This window comes from Rhipicephalus microplus, chromosome 3 (assembly GCF_043290135.1).
Source record: "Rhipicephalus microplus isolate Deutch F79 chromosome 3, USDA_Rmic, whole genome shotgun sequence".
NCBI lineage: Eukaryota > Metazoa > Arthropoda > Arachnida > Ixodida > Ixodidae > Rhipicephalus > Rhipicephalus microplus.
In genome coordinates, this window is record NC_134702.1 from 150,664,721 (window position 1) to 150,680,866 (window position 16,146).

A 16,146-nucleotide genomic window follows, 5' to 3' on the forward strand; every position below is an offset into this window, starting at 1 on the left:
CAACCTCGTGCTCATCGTTCTTCTTCACCGCTGCTTCGCAAAGCTCCCTCTTTACCACCGGAAAACTAGCCAGCGCGGTTGATGGGGGTGAGGTCGCTGGAAGCCTGTTACTGACAGAAATACCTCCTGTGTGTATGTTTAAAAACAAAGTGCGTGTTTTGATCGAGTATGTGCCTGTGACGGCCTTGGTGGACACATGTGCAGCGATTGCCGTAATGAGTGATTCCTTTAAATACGTGTTAGGGCGGAAAGTTGTTTTTACCTGGGATTAAATTTCGACGTTCTGTGGAGTGAGTGGAGAGCCATTGCGGCCCATTGGTGTGTGTAGAGCTGAGGTATTTTTGGGAGGCCTGATCATAACGACAGAGTTTGCGATTATTCCTCGGTCGACACATAACGTCATTCTCGGCGTGAACGTTTTGCGAGAATGTGGTGCCACTGTTAACTGTCGGACGGGAAAAGTCTTTGAGAGTGGCCAGATGCCGTCAGAACTTCTAGAAACTCCAGCGGACGACCAAACTACGCTGTGTGTCTGTGGCGATACATTCATACCTGCGTTGATTACTGTACGTGTTCCTGATGTTTGTGGTGGCGCGGATTTTGACAGCTTCGACGCAAGCGTAGAACCAATGCATATAAACTGCGTGAAGAAGAATGTGTTGGTTCCCCATTGCGTGGTGTCGATCGATGGCAAACGAACTGGCCTATGGGCTGTAAACTATTCCTCTGAGTCCGTCACTCTACCCAATGGTTTGAAATTAGCTTCGGTCAGCAAAGAACACGTGACCTGCTGAGTGGTAGAGCTCACAGACGTGCCGGAAAAAAACGTGATGGAACTGCGTGTCCCAATCTAGACGGGGCCCTTATGGCAACGATAAAAAAGTCGCCTAGCTCAAGTGAGCGCCGAACTTTAATGAATGCGCTTTTGAAGCACGTTTCGGTATTTGACTTTGCGCAGAAGGACAACGTAATCCCTATCTCCCTGTCTCGAACGCGCCGTACCATCAACACTGGCGCGGCAAGCCCGATTCACGTAGAACCATATCATGTTTTCCCGCCAGAAAGGCAAGTTATCAACGACAAAGTTCAGGAAATAATGCAAAAGGGAGTGGCACAAGAGTCAGCCAGTCCATGGGCAGCACCGGTAATCCTTGTTAAGAAGAAAGATGGATCTTGAAAATTTTGCGTCGACTATCACCAACTGAATGCCGTGACTAATAAGGACGTATACCCGCTGCCCCGTATAGGGGACGCAATCGACTGTTTACACTCTGCCTCTTATTTTTCCTCCGTAGACTCACGATCTGGTTATTCGCAAATTCTGATGTACCCGGAGGTAAAGGAAAAGACTGCCTTTGTAACCCCTGATGGGCTCTTTGTATTCAACGTGATGCCATTCGGACTATGCAATGCACCAGCAACGTTCGAGAGGTTTATGCACATCATTCTACGAGGCTTGAAGTAGAACATCTGCATGTGCTACCTCGACGACGTCGTAATCTTTGGCCGCACTTTCAGTGAACGCAACTCTCGTCTGGATACTGTTTTGAACTGCATCCGAAACGCTGGCCCAGTTTTAAACTCGAAGAAATGCCACTTCGGAGACCGCCAGAAGCTTGTGCTCGGGCATCCCGTTGACAAGGATGGCATCCGCCCTGACCCCCAGAAGACAGCAGCAGTTGAAGCGTTCAATGCGCCGCGTTCCGTCAAGGAGCTTCGTAGTTTTCTGAGGCTTTGTTCGTACTTCCGCCACTTTATTCCGAAGTTTGCCGACGTTGCGTATCCTCTCACATGCCTCTTATGAAAGGACAATTCCTTTGAGTGGACTCCAGAGTGGAATTCTTCATTGCGTCAATTAAAGTTTTTGCTGACATCACGAGCCGTCCTTCAGCACTTCAGTCCTTTTGCTTCGACAGAACTTCATGCGGATGCTAGCGGCATAGGTATTGGAGCCGTCCTAGTACAACGTTACGGTGACCGCGAACACGTCATCGCATACTCATGTCGCTCCCTAAGCAGGCTGGAACGAAATTACACTGTCACGGAACAAGAATGCCCGGCGGTAATAATTGCAATTCAGCGGTTTAGGTCTTACCTATACGGACGCCCATTCACAGTCGTAACCGAGAACCACTCGTTGTGTTAACTTGTCAACCTTCGTGACCCCCTCGGCCGCCTTGCGCGCTGGGCACTCCGGCTACAAGATTACAGTTTTACCGTCGCTTACAAGAGTCGTCGTCAACATTCTGACGCAGAATGTCTTTCACGTATGCCACTTAGCACAGCGGACTGTGAATCCGATGACCTTGACCATCTTGTTGCTTTTGTGTCACCTACATTCCAGGACTACCCCAGTTTCAGCGCAGAACAGTGGAAGGACGCTAAACTAACACCACTCTTCACCGCTACGTGCGCTTCCACTATTGCACGCCATTTCTGTATGTGTGATGGACTGTTGTTCAAAAGGAATCTCTCCAGTAGTTGTACGCGTTTTCTTCTAGTGGTCTCGGAGAGCCTGCGAACAGTTATTATGAGTATCATGCACAACGACCCTACATCTGGACATTTAGGTTTGGCGCGGATGCTTCACCAGACTAAACAGCGCTTTTATTGGCCTGCTATGCAGAAGCCCGTTGAGAGTTATGTGGCAAGCTGCACGCAATGTCAGCGTCACAAACGTCCATCAACTGGTCCAGCTGGTCTTCTACATCCGATGCCAACTCTAAGCGCACCTTTCGAACAAGTGGGCATTGACTTTCTGGGCCTTTTTCTACAATAGGCTAAGGGCAACCGATGTATAATTGTTTCCGTCGACTACCACACACGCTACTGCGAGATGGCGGCCATCCCCTTGTCCACTGCCAGTGGCGTCTCGTCATTTTTAATACAGTACGTTATCTTCCGACACGGCCCACCTCGCCTGATCATCAGCGATCGTGGACGACAATTCACAGCGGATGTCGTGGAGGAGCTACTTCGTTTGTGTGAATCCCGCCTGCGTTACTCGACACCATACCACCCCCAAACTAATGGTCCGACGGAGCCTATCAACCGCACTATTATCAACATGTTGTCTATGTATGTCTCATCCGACCACAAGAACTGGAATGACGTACTCCCGTTCTTACGAACGCGTTCAACACCGCGAAGCATGAGATTACAGGTTAAAGCCCTTTCTTTTTGCTTTATGCATGCTCGCCCCGGCACACAGTCGACACAAGCTTACCTTTCTGTGATCACGACAACGTCACTGTCACCGAGACTCTCTGTCTCGCAGAAGAGGCGCGTCGCATATCTCGACTACGCATATTGGCATCGCAAGACAAAGCGAAATCAAGCTATGACATTCACCATCGACCAGTGACTTATCGCCGTGGTGATGTGGTGTGGTTGTGGACTCCGATGCGCAAGCGCCGGTTATGCCAAAAGTTTTTGGCCACTTACGATGGACCTTTTGTCTTCGTCGACAGACTTACAGAGGTCAACTATATAATAGCTCGTCTCATGGCGAGTGGTCGACGAGCTGCCAAAACTTAAGTGGTTCATGTTGCCCACCTGAAACTGTACACGCCACGACAACTCGACCGGCTCGTCCGGCGGCCTTCGTCTGCGCGGAGGGGAATGTTGTGCACATGCACGAAGACAACGAAGCATATACAGTGAATGCACTTGTCGCCCCGAGTTAGAAAGAAAGAGGAGGATCAGGAGGATCTCTGACCAGTCGGCCACTTCTGAACTACCCTCACGACCTAATAAATGGCCCCTTTCAACCTCTACCGGTCTCTTTCAAACGTAACACTATCAAAGACGTATAGCTGACGTAGGTGCGTGCGCGTACATGTATGATTGCTAAAGAATGACTGCTGTTGTGCTCTGAAAATTCAAGTCGTTTTTATCGCCGCATCAAATAAAGAAGTGAAATCATCCATGGCTGTTTCAGTTCACAAACCTATCGTTCAGTAAAGTCGATTGTAGCCTTAAAGCGAAGGAATGCTTTCACATAAGTCACCCTTTTTTTATTGAAAAGTATGACCTATGTTAGAATCCTTTTAGCATGCCATCTACCCGTTTTAGCATGACACCTACTCCAATAATTTGTGTACAATGATTCCGGAGCATTTCTCCGCCCAGACTTCAAGAGGTGGTGTGGCAGTGACGCAATCAATATACGTTCCAACATGAATTAGTGAACTCCTGTAAATGTTGCTGTGTCCAGTGTTTTCCATTGTGTCGCAGCGTCATAGCGCTGAAGCTGCCGCCCCCCCCCCCCCTAGTGCGCCTAAGCTCTATTTATTATCTTACCAGAGTACCGGGAATCCTAATTCGCACCAATGTGTCTAGTACAATCCAGAATAAAAAAAACACTCATTTAGGCTGGAGGCACTGGACGAAAGCAAGGTTTACAATAGGTTACACCTATCAGCATACATACATACAAAAACTTTATAAATACACCAGAGGAACTAGTTAAAGGAAGTCCTGACATCTTCTCAACCAGTCGGCAACTCCAGCCAAGTCGGTACATTAAAATAGTTTTTTTTTGTCGAAACAAAAGTGCTCATATTTCAAGCACGAAAAGGAAACACACTTTTGTTTTTTTTTCTTTTGGATGAGGGCGTTATTATTTTCACGTTTTTAAGTGTCTGCACAAGTTTACTGTAGCCAGCAAATATACGCAGGCGCATTAGCTCTTGGGGAAGTAACGGGGGATGGCGTGTGGTACGAAATGATTTTCTATCCTACAAAATACAAACCCATCGCATTTATTTGCTTAAATTTATGCCTTTATGTGCGCATATTTCTGACTAACGTGGATAAAACGTTCGTTACAGCTCTGGCAATAGCTTTCTTGCAGCCACGTATCAGCCTACCCAGGATTGTTGTCATGGCCGCTGCCCTTACCAGTGCAGCTATTATTGCCACTGCATTCGCTCCCAACATGGCATGGATGAGCGTAATTTTCGGAGGTGCTTATGGTAAGCAAAGTTCACACATAAAACAGGTTAAGCCCTTACGGCATCTTACTTTTAAAAAAGCGCTAAATAGATAGTTTCATTACGAGAATAAACCATCTTTTTGGTTAAAAAAACTTCGACGTGAAAGGGGCTGCGAGTTGGTAGAAGAAGGTCACTTAATTTTCAGAAGTTCCAACAAGGTAAAACAGAGGTGTAAAAGCCGGCTGGAAATTGGTAACGGTGCTGAGACAGAATGTGTGCGTTAGTACAAATAAACACCGTGTTATAGATTACATGATGGCCTCATTTACTGCACCCTCTAAGTGGGTACAGTCAAGCCGCTAGTCACTCTCAAGGCTTCTCTAAAAGCCTGTCGTGAGACTTGTTAGAACTTTTGGTTGCATGTTCTGTGATTGAAGGGGATTGCACGCTTGTGTAATTATATACATGAGCTATAGCGTTCCTCTGGGCATTCTACTCGAGAAGACAGGTAGAGTCATGTAAAACATGGACGCAAGTGCAGTATATATGTCTTTTTATTCATTGTATTTATTACTCATCGGCGCAGATTATCTGCACTTACGAATTCTTCTTAAGTAGCATGAAACACGCGTTGCTCACGTTTTATAGCGACGTTATCTTCTGCCGTTTCACTGGGAATAATATTTGCTGCGGGAATGCTTTTCACCAGAATAAATTTTGAGTGTATTGTTTGATGGGCATGGGTATTGCATACAATATAAGTTCAGAAAAGCAGTTGATATGCAAGAAATAGTCTGAGCATGAGAGTGTGTTAGGGCTGCGTAAAGCAACAATCTATCTTTTTTTTTTCTTTGTGAGACCTCTGTTCAGAAGTTTCAATGTACAGGCATGGTACAGGATATTCCGCCTAGCACGTTTACAGTCATCACCGCATGACGCTGCTGCTTGAATGTGGCACTCAAGAGGTAAAACAAAGGAGAATTTTTCACATATTAGCGGCATAACTATTCACAATATCCAATGCACTTAACCACGGGACGATGCTTGGTATGCTAGAAAAGCACACACACACAAAAGGCAGGTGGTAACACTATTTTGAATCTCCTGCACGAATCGCCATGACGGAGATTTTGGCATCATCTGCTTAGGCTCAAATACCTATTTATCGGTAAATGTTAGCTGCACTGTTTTTTAGCAGAGCAGTGAATTAAGCTACCGGGTATAAGAAAATTGTTGGGCTTATATATACTCTGGTCACAGTACCAGGTGGTGACGCCATTCACGCAAGAATGGCAAGAACTCGTGGCAGTTTCCTAACTTGGGTGACAATATTTTGTTGTCAGGTTTCGCAGTGAAGCTGTTCATGGCATCCGCTTCCATCTATGCAATGCTGTTCTTCGACAAGTACCGGGCCACAGCCCAGTCCTTCATTAGCTGCGCTCAGGGAGCAGCTGGCATGGCGGGTCAAGCTCTGTTGTCAAGGCTTGAGGACACCTATGGCTTCACTGGAGCGTTGGTCGTACTCGGGGGGATACTTATGCATGCTGTACCACTTTGTATGCTCTTGAAGGAAGCCCATCGGATAAGATTTACTAGCCCCCTAAAAAGAAAGCCGTCGAAGTTTATTACCAATATTGTTGCTAATCCCCAAATGATGTGCTCAAACAAAACGACGTTCATGCAATCGGATAAAGCAGTGACTGTCCCAGCAAAAGAAGAAAAGCGTGAACATAGGCGAGAATTCGCTGTTGTTAACAACAATGTTACCGGGATAAATCTATACTCACGTGAATTTCTGTGTGTAGAAGTAAATGGTTCCTTTCAGGCAGAAATATATGCGATATGCCATCGAAAAACGTCGCTTATAAGTTGTTCGAGTACTCAGAAAGAACATAAACATCTTTCGAAAGCAGCGCACGAAACAGCAATGCTCCGCTCGGAGCCCGAACCAGACACTTGCCGAGTTGAGATGACCGCGCCGAATCAAGGCTACTCGCTACGACTCGCTCGATCCTTGCTACAGGAGCCAGCGTTTTACATTTTGGTGTTAGCGATTGTTACTGGAGAATACACTGAAATTGTTTTTCTCGCTACGGCTGTGGAATATGGTGAAGATAGGGCCGTAACGATGCAGGCCAGCGAACAGCTAGTGACTCTATGGTTTCTCGGACAGTTCATTGGGAGCGGCGTGCTACCGGTGATCGCCGATTACTTGAGATACAGCAGTTCATCTGTTTATGTAGTTACTTTCTTACTTTCTTCCATCTCTCTGGCGGTGTTGCCTCATGTGATGAATATTGCTGGCCTGTCCGTCGTACTTGCGACACACGGCATGGCGACGGGCTTCATCAGGTGCGTCAAGTGCGTAGTCATAGCCAATCAAGTTGGCCCCGAACGGACGGCAGCTTGTTGGGGCATCAGTGGGCTGGCAATAATCCCTCTATCTCTGGCCAACCCGGTGATCATTGGTACGTAAATTTTTTTTTTTCGTTACGGATAAGTAGCAGTAATTTCACTGTTGACACCCTATAGAAGTGATTTGTCATGCATTAGCACAAACATCTCTCCTCATTACGTTGGCGTCCGCGTGGTAGCATCATGCTCGCGTGATGCAAAGGCATTCAGTGACTGGGGCAATATGGTAAGTCAAGATTTAGTGTAGTAAATAGTTGTGATGTCATTTGTGAACGTAGGACTTTATGTTTGGACCATTTCCTTGATGGCAAAGACTTAGAAGGAGTTATGGCAATTATGACAATGCAAATACTCAGGATATACCGTATGAAATGTTCACGAAGCAAGCATAGTAAATATAAAAGCGGGAAATGCGTAAAAGTTGTGGTATTGACGGCACGCCTTGCCGAAGACATGGTATTTTGAAACGTAGATGCATTAAATGCTCACAACCGCCAAGGCACGCAAGACACTGTCATTCAGTAAGGGGACCGGCGCACTGTGTCAATCTCTTGGCACTTGGTTTACATAATGGTTGCCTGCTGCGTGTCGCCAATGCATCGCGTCAAAATGGTACTTTGATGAACGCGCAGATACGATTCGTGACTGAGTGATACATACTTGTCCTTGCAGGTTTCTTCAGAGACAAAGGAGGTTCCTACGACAACTTCTATAGGATGCTCAGCGGAATCAACCTTTTTGTCGTGGTTTCTTTTGCTTTGTTCCTTCTTTTCTGCAAGACACGGAAAAGTGCAATCGAAAATCACAACATTTAGGTCCCCCTTTAGCCTCCCTTTGCCCAACAGAAGCATAAAGTTTTGTTCATTTGCCATATGTCGTTATTCTGGAAGGTGCTTGCTGCGTTTTCGTGTTTGTTTTTTTGGGGGGGGATGACATCGTAATTTTTTCCCCATGAAGCTACTGCACAATGGTCCCTCAATTCTTTATCAAGTGCTTCAGACAGCACTGGTTTTTATATATGTGCAAGATCACCAAGCTTTCCTAACGCGACGCGTTGGAAGACGCAAGCAATGCGTGCTCTTGTCAGACGGCCCCTGAAACAGAAGTGCTAGGTTCAGTAACCTTTCTTCAGTTGAAAAACGTTTAGCAAAAGGATCAATGTCAACATAGCTTCCCGAATCACGTACACAACTAATCAACGAATATGAAGTGTGTATGACTGAAGTACCTGTTGAAATACCATTAAGCCAGTCTTATAGAAAATGTGTGTCAAATGCTAGCAGGTCTAGAGTGAGCCGGCTAATAAGAAAGAAAGGTTGCTTAAAATTGCGTGACGAAGTCTGTCGTTCACACTTGACAAAAAAGAACAAGTTCATTAAGGTTATTTCGGTTAGACTGTGATTACAATGGTGAGAAAGTGGATACGCGCTGCAACCCATTTTCAGTCTTCAAATTACATTTCCCAATAGGAAAGAAACGTTCAATGTGCTAGGTGATTTGACTAATTATGAACATGAATTATTAAATCTACCAGCGTTTTTCAACTGCATGTGCTGTGTAAAAAACAAGCTTTGCCCATAAAGCCGCGAAAGATTATTAATGATAAGGCTTTAGAGACCCAAAAATTTCACAAATTGACCATTGGCGTGAACAGGAACGAGGAAAAAAAACTACTATTGTGCAACGTGATCGCTGCATCACGTTATCAAATAGTCACAGATGGACAAAATCGGTGGCGTAATAATGACATTACGTAACGTGGCAGCATGTATTGACGTCACTGCATGTCATCGTCGCACTACCTGGGGCACTGCAAGGCGATGCGGACGGCGGAAAGCGTGAAACGTGTTCGTGGAAGCAGTAAAGGACCGCGTTCGGCGGCGACCGATACCACGGCCGCTAGACCAAGTGACCGTGCCGATACCGTAGAGGCGGTAATGGTCACTCCAATCGAATGGGAACAGAAATATGAAGAAGAAGGAGCGTCTTAGGCAAGTGCATAAGGGACCGTGCGAGTTTCGGTAGAAAGCGGAGCCGCAGAAAAACGAGTGACACCGCTAGGAAAGCTTTGTTGCTTTTGCGTGGAACAAATCTGTCTTGACATTTGCCATAGTAAGACGGGGGATCAATGAAAACAAATTCGTTTTTAAGCTTTGAGCTAACAAATTCACGTGGATCAATAGTAATTCTAACGAGCAGTGTCGCAGCGCCCTAAATATAGCAGAGCCAACACACCCTTAAACAGCCTTAAAAAAAGCGGAGCCAACATTGCCATATTCAGGAAGAGAAAGCGGAAGAGAATGGCGAAACCGATAAAGTCCTTCGCCAAGTCTACTTGTAGTATTGAGTTGTTCATATGAGTGGGAACAATGTTCCACTACTGTGCGAGCAATATGTATGTTATATTGCATTGAGTAACTTTTAAGACCGGGGGTCTGATGGGCACTGATAATTATGGACTTTGCCAGTTCAAGTCTGTTTGAAAGCACTTTCGCAAAAATTTTGTAGTCAACGTTTCTCAATGTAATCGGTGTGTTGCCGTCAACGTGAGAAAGTTTTTCGCTATCTGAGTATTTTGGGATTAGAAGAGTGTGAATTTTAGTAAATAATCGAGGAAGCTTCTCCAGATTAAAACTGTCGCAATTTAAAATGTCGAGGAGTGCAAGGCACAGTAACGATTCAACTGTTTTGTAAAACTCGCCCGACATTTCATTAGGTTTTGGCGTTTTTGTCCATGGTAACTGTTCAGTGGCCAGTTATGTAGATCTTGTATGTTGATTGGTGCACTAATGAATCCACATTCTTCGTCAGTTGCAGAACTTACAAATCAGAAAAACTGCATCACGAGATGTTCATTTTTGTTTTCGGAAGAGGCGCTTTGTATATCTTTGTAATAGGTTTCAAATTCTCACATAATTTCACTGAAAATATTGACCAATAATCCTTCCGAATAAAGATGTGGTATAAACTTTATTTTAGCGTTGCAATATTCTGCAAGTAAGGCTTGATGTGTGAGCCCCTATGAATGCAAAATGGGACTGTTACGTGATCTAACACGATACCTATAGGTATATATGTAACGCAGAGCGTCATACCTCTGGAGTGCGTTTTTCCCGTTAGTGCATTCACTTGAAAAACAACCAGGAGCCTCACGCTCAAATTAATGTAGTTTTTGTAGATTTTGCTTTAAAAGCATCTTTTGTTCTAATTTTCTGTAAAAGCTCCTCACATATCTATTTTCTGTAGCTATTGCCGGAACTTCCTGTTTAAAGAAAATACCAGGCAAACAAAGGCATGTCGGCTGACAAACAGGCCCGCAGTGCTACTCGGATGAAATAAGTAAACTCCTGGTCGCTCGAAATTCAGGTCTTGAGTTTCTAGAGTTCCCACTGTGGTCTGAAGTGCGATCGAATGTCGCTACTTGTTGCCGCACAACAATGCAGTGATCTGAAAAGAAAATGGGCTGTGTTTTGCACAAAATGTCACAGAAGATAGGATGGGCTGAAATTTAAAAGCGATCAGGTCCCGTATGTGTTGAAACCCTCCATGAACACAAGGTTATGGTCAGAATCTACCAAAGTAGCCAAACTTTCAAATAAATTAGTACGCTGTGGTGGATCCCTAGACATACACATTGATTAGGTGCCACGGCAAATCATACCATATAAAATCACATTGTACTACCCGCCCCTCTTCGTCAACACTGTATGCTATGAAAGAATACAGTGCACTCATCCTGACAAACAGGAGGCAGTACGCCGAAAGGTTCACAGCGTGCGACACTAATACATCAAATGCAGAGTTGAAGATAGAGTTAAAATAACTTACCCTGCTTGCAAATGCAGTGAAAGTAACACACAAGCTTTACAAACGCACGCGTCCTGTATACATGCTTTACAATACAACAGAAATATTGCAGTATATATTAACACGGGGTAGAAGGGCACATTGCCATCGGCCATTCGAAAACATTATTCTTATAATGACTTCATGGTTTAGAGCCAGTCACCCACTATAAAAAGCGTTATTACTGTGCTATTCTTTTAAGGCCCGATAGTGTGCATAGCAAGTTCGAAAATATTTCACGCACTAAGTTTTTGAAGTAAGCAGTATCGCTTTCGCGTTCGACACTTAAAGGCGAAGCTTGAGCATCTCCCAATTTTCATGTTTGTCCAGGTGATTGAAATAACAATATCACGAGAAAGGGGAGCTGTCGTAGACGCCTCAATTCGAAAAATGAGCACGGCTTCGAGGACTTCTTCAATGATAAAACTGGTTTCGGGAAAACATAGTCCCTGCGTTATCTATTTTGGACACTGTGTCTGTCGAAGCCATATAAACTGTTTCTCTCGCCTCTCACTTTGGCGAAAGTCTTCCGGCTCTTCCGGTGACTAATGCGACTTGCGGCTCTTTTGATAAGGCTGCAGCGTTGATGTCACTGTTGCTCGTAGTATGTACTGCTACATTGACTGACATGCTGGTGTTTTGTCAGTGATGTGTTATCGAAGAGCTCGCGTAAATAAGCGAACAATGGATTCGGGAAACGCTGCATCAAAAGATGGGCTCAGGACTAACCAGATAGAGTGCTTAAAGGTGCGTGGAGGGGGGGGAGGGAGAGTAGCGAAAAATAGTTGCGCGTAGAAACTTTCGAGAGGAAGGCCAGATGTTGCACCCACGGCACTTTAGAAGTCTGCTTTTAAGGCTTGAAAGCACGAAGACGTCACATGAAAACGTTAACTCCTTCGAGAAAACGATATAGTTTGTGCTCGTTATGAAGGGGGATAATGACGCACACTTATCAGGCCGCACACCTATTAGATGATATGATATTAGGGGTTTACAGTCCCAAAACCACCTTATGATTATGAGAGACACTGAAGTGGAGGGCTCCAGAAATTTTGACCGTCTGGGGTCCTTTAACGAACACCTAATTTGAGCACACAAGCCTACCGCATTTCCGTCTCCATCGAAAATGCAGCCACCGCAGCCGGGATTCAATCCCGCGACCTGCGGGTCAGCAGCTGAGTACCTTGGCCACTAAACTACCACGGAGGGGCCCCGCTGTACTGGGGTTCTTATAGATGAGTACACTCACCGAAAGTAAGGCTCCTTGCTCTACTACACCAATAAAACTTTTCTATGCAAATACTCTGGTCGAGCATCGTTGTTAGGGTGCAGTTGTAAGCGATGTGTAAAGTCATGCATCTCTTGCCTGGTATCGGGGGGTTAGTTCATAAATTAACAATGAGGGTGCTGCCTAAGGTACTCTGATGTGTTTTGGTCCTGTGCATCATTCGATGACAATAAACAGTACAATGATTGCCTAGCTTTTTTATACATCTCGTTGATATAGATTTGATATGACATTCAAATGTATCCAAAACTTTGGAATTAGGAGAATGAAATGTCGAACTGTTAGGAAGAGGTATCCTCTATTAGGCAATAAAAGGCGAAAATCTGCCGACAATATTTTTCTCAGAATTAGAGCTGACAGAATTCTCAATGACGGTCATTCAACGTTGAACTGCACCTATCTTGCTACACAGAAAAATGCAACTTGTTTCGATGACTTGACCTTTGCAAGATAGATTTATTCTACTAAGCTTTTAGATTTTTTCTGCTGACACACGGTACTTTCGGGACAAAAGAGGAAGCTACGACAACTACTACCGATTACACGCAACTCGTTCTTTCTTAGCAGATGTAGCCTTTGCCGCGTTCTATTTGGGAAAGCAAGGTAGAAATAGATCTGTTACGATGAATGGATCTAGGGTAACTTTGTCCCTTAAACGTTGACATAAGTTGTGCATATTTATATAATTTTTTTATAATGCGAACCTTTATTCTTTTACTAGAGCAGCGCTGCATGCCTATGATATGAGCATACGTTACGGTAAAAGCTGTTTCTCGCACTAGACTGGCCAAAAGCGATAATTAGTGTATCAAGGACCTTGAATGGGTAAGATACGTGGCTTCGCCTTCGTTTAGTCGTTGTGCCGTTTTCGAGGCCCATTTCTTTTCAAGGCTAGATAGGCCAGTGAATGTAAACGACAGCGAATATGTGATGACGAAACGCGCACATGAATCTCGTGAGCACGCTTATACGCCATGACGACCTAGTTATCTGTTACGAGAGCGTATGTAAGCATGCCTAGGATAATAGTCTATTGCCAATTTGAAAGCCTAATTACGTTTTGTTTGCTGAGGAGTACCGTTGAACCTAAAGTCATCGACGAATAAGTGATGTGTACGGCATACCCTTGATGACTGACCTGAAGGTGTGACAATGATGTAGCATATGGGGAGCAGGACAAACCGACGTTCATGATGCAGGATGCGAAGTCATAAAAATAAATGAAAACGAGCGCCGACCGAAGACGTTATTTAGAGTGGATCAGATGGTACCATAAAGTTGTTGGGTCAAAATTTCTCTGCTGGGTTACGGATTTCTCGAAATTTAGCGGACGGCTTTGTATACCCTCAGGCGTAAGAGGCTTCAGCACCACATGCTCTGCGCGAGGTGCGTTCTTTAGAGGCCGACTGACCATCAAGAAGCGTTGCCAATGAACGCCATCATAATGCCACAATACTTCCGGCCCCATCACAGTGAAAGTGCATGATACTCAGCGCAAACCGCACCTTCAGTGTTCTAGAAGTTTTCCGACTGTAGAAGGTAATGTGGTTAACATTACGCGCACGACACGAACATTACAAATTATTCTAGAACCTACGTGGACGCTAGCCATAGCGCTAGCATATTCGACGGCACACGCATAAATGCCGACGAACTTCACCACTTGTCAGATGATCAGCAGCCGAGGCCGTGTTCACCACTATCAATGCCACTTTGTATTGCTGTAGTCTGACCTTCAGAGACCCGGCCACAAGTTCAGCCGTATCCGCCAACATTCCTGTTTTTATCAACCCAAACCAACTCGCCCATCTGATCCACTCTAATCAACGCCTTCGGTCGGCGCACGTTTTTTTTTGACTTCGCAATCTGCATCATGAACGTCGGTTTGTCCTGCTCCCCATATGGTACATCATTGTCACACCTTCAGGTCAGTCATCAAGGGTATGCCGTACACATTACTTATTCATCGATGAATTCAGGTTCAACGGTACTCCTCAGCAAACAAAACGTAATTAGGCTTTCAAATTGGCAATAGACTATTATCCTAGGCATGCTTACATACGCTCTCGTAACAGAGAACTAGGTCGTCATGGCGTATAAGCGTGCTCACGAGATTCATGTGCGCGTTTCGTCATCACATATTCATTGTCATTTACATTCACTGGCCTATTTAGCCTTGAAAAAAATGGGCCTCGAAAAACAGTACAACGACTAAACGAATGTGAAGCCACGTATATTACCCATTCATGGTCCTTGATACACTAATTATCACATTTGGCCAGTCTAATGCGAGAAGCAGCCTTTAACATAATGTATGCTCATATCAGAGGCATGCAGCGCTGCTCTAGTAAAAGAATAAAGGTTCGCAATAAAGGTTCCCAACTCGTCCACCTATGATTCGTTAATTGCTTATTTAGTTTCCGTGTGAGGTGTAAAATATAGCTACTTGATGCAAAGCTTATAGACCAGAATTACTTGGTCTCGTAAGAAGGACACATGGGGCACTTTCGCGGCCCCAGTAGATGACCCAGTGGTCCTTGTGTTGCGCGGAACACAGCTAAAGCACGCATGGTGTGTTTGGCATGAGTTAAGCACAATCATGTGTATCCATTTTTATTTAGAATATTTTAAGCCCGAGCGGGCTATTACAGGCGTGGGAATGAACATTATACAATAAGAAAATACAATACTAAGTACAAATCAGCTCGAAACGACGCTGAAAAAACGCCTGACCAGCGCTGAACGCATAGCACAGTCACAGCGAAAGCCAGAAGAGCGGCCTTTCAAAGCATTTTATAAACATCCTTTGGGATTATACAATCACAATACTGGGACCGTGCTCGCCACAAATAGTCACACATTTTGTGTAGTGGGTCATCATTCACTGTGCTATCCTTCGTCATTTTTCGAAGAGTGGTATCCACTAGACACTTGTTAGCAATTTTGTGCAATGTTTTATGCGGTGCCTGACGACGATAACGTAATATGCCTGAAGTGGGTATGCGCCACAGTTAATAGGTGACCTAGAACAAGTCTTCTAATGGGTTGGAGCATTGGACGACCCACTCGTTACGCAAGTCACATTTTGTGACACCTGGCTGTGTTTTTAGCGTTCTAAAACGCTCTATTACTCATATTAACACGATTCCTTTCCCGACATCAAGCCTGCCTAAGGCTCGTTTAGAATCAAGTTACAAGCACTGCTGTGGCTCAGTGGTAGAATTCTACCACAGAGCCACAGCAGTGCTGCACGCAGCAGACCCTGCTTTGAGTCCCATTGTGTCATTAGCGTTTTTTTATTTACAAAGTTTCTTTTTCCTTTGGTACTGGTTACAGACACCGGCGACAGCGTCTGTGGACAACCATACGGCGCCGCGCCTGCCCTGTGTTCTGAATTCATAACACCTTTCACGGTAAAACTTTAGCTGACTCACAATTAACAAATGCAGTACTGTCGAGCTTATTCCAGTAAATATTTGTACGAGGCTAAAAGAAAAACTTGAGCACATCAATTCTCATGGAATAAAGTATATTAACACACGGACAATTGATACGCTTTAATACACGGGCAGCGGGGTGGAAATGCAAAGTTGGATTTATATTTAACGTTTTGCTATAAATTTGATACAAAAACTTTAAGCGTGTCGTATGCCTGCACGT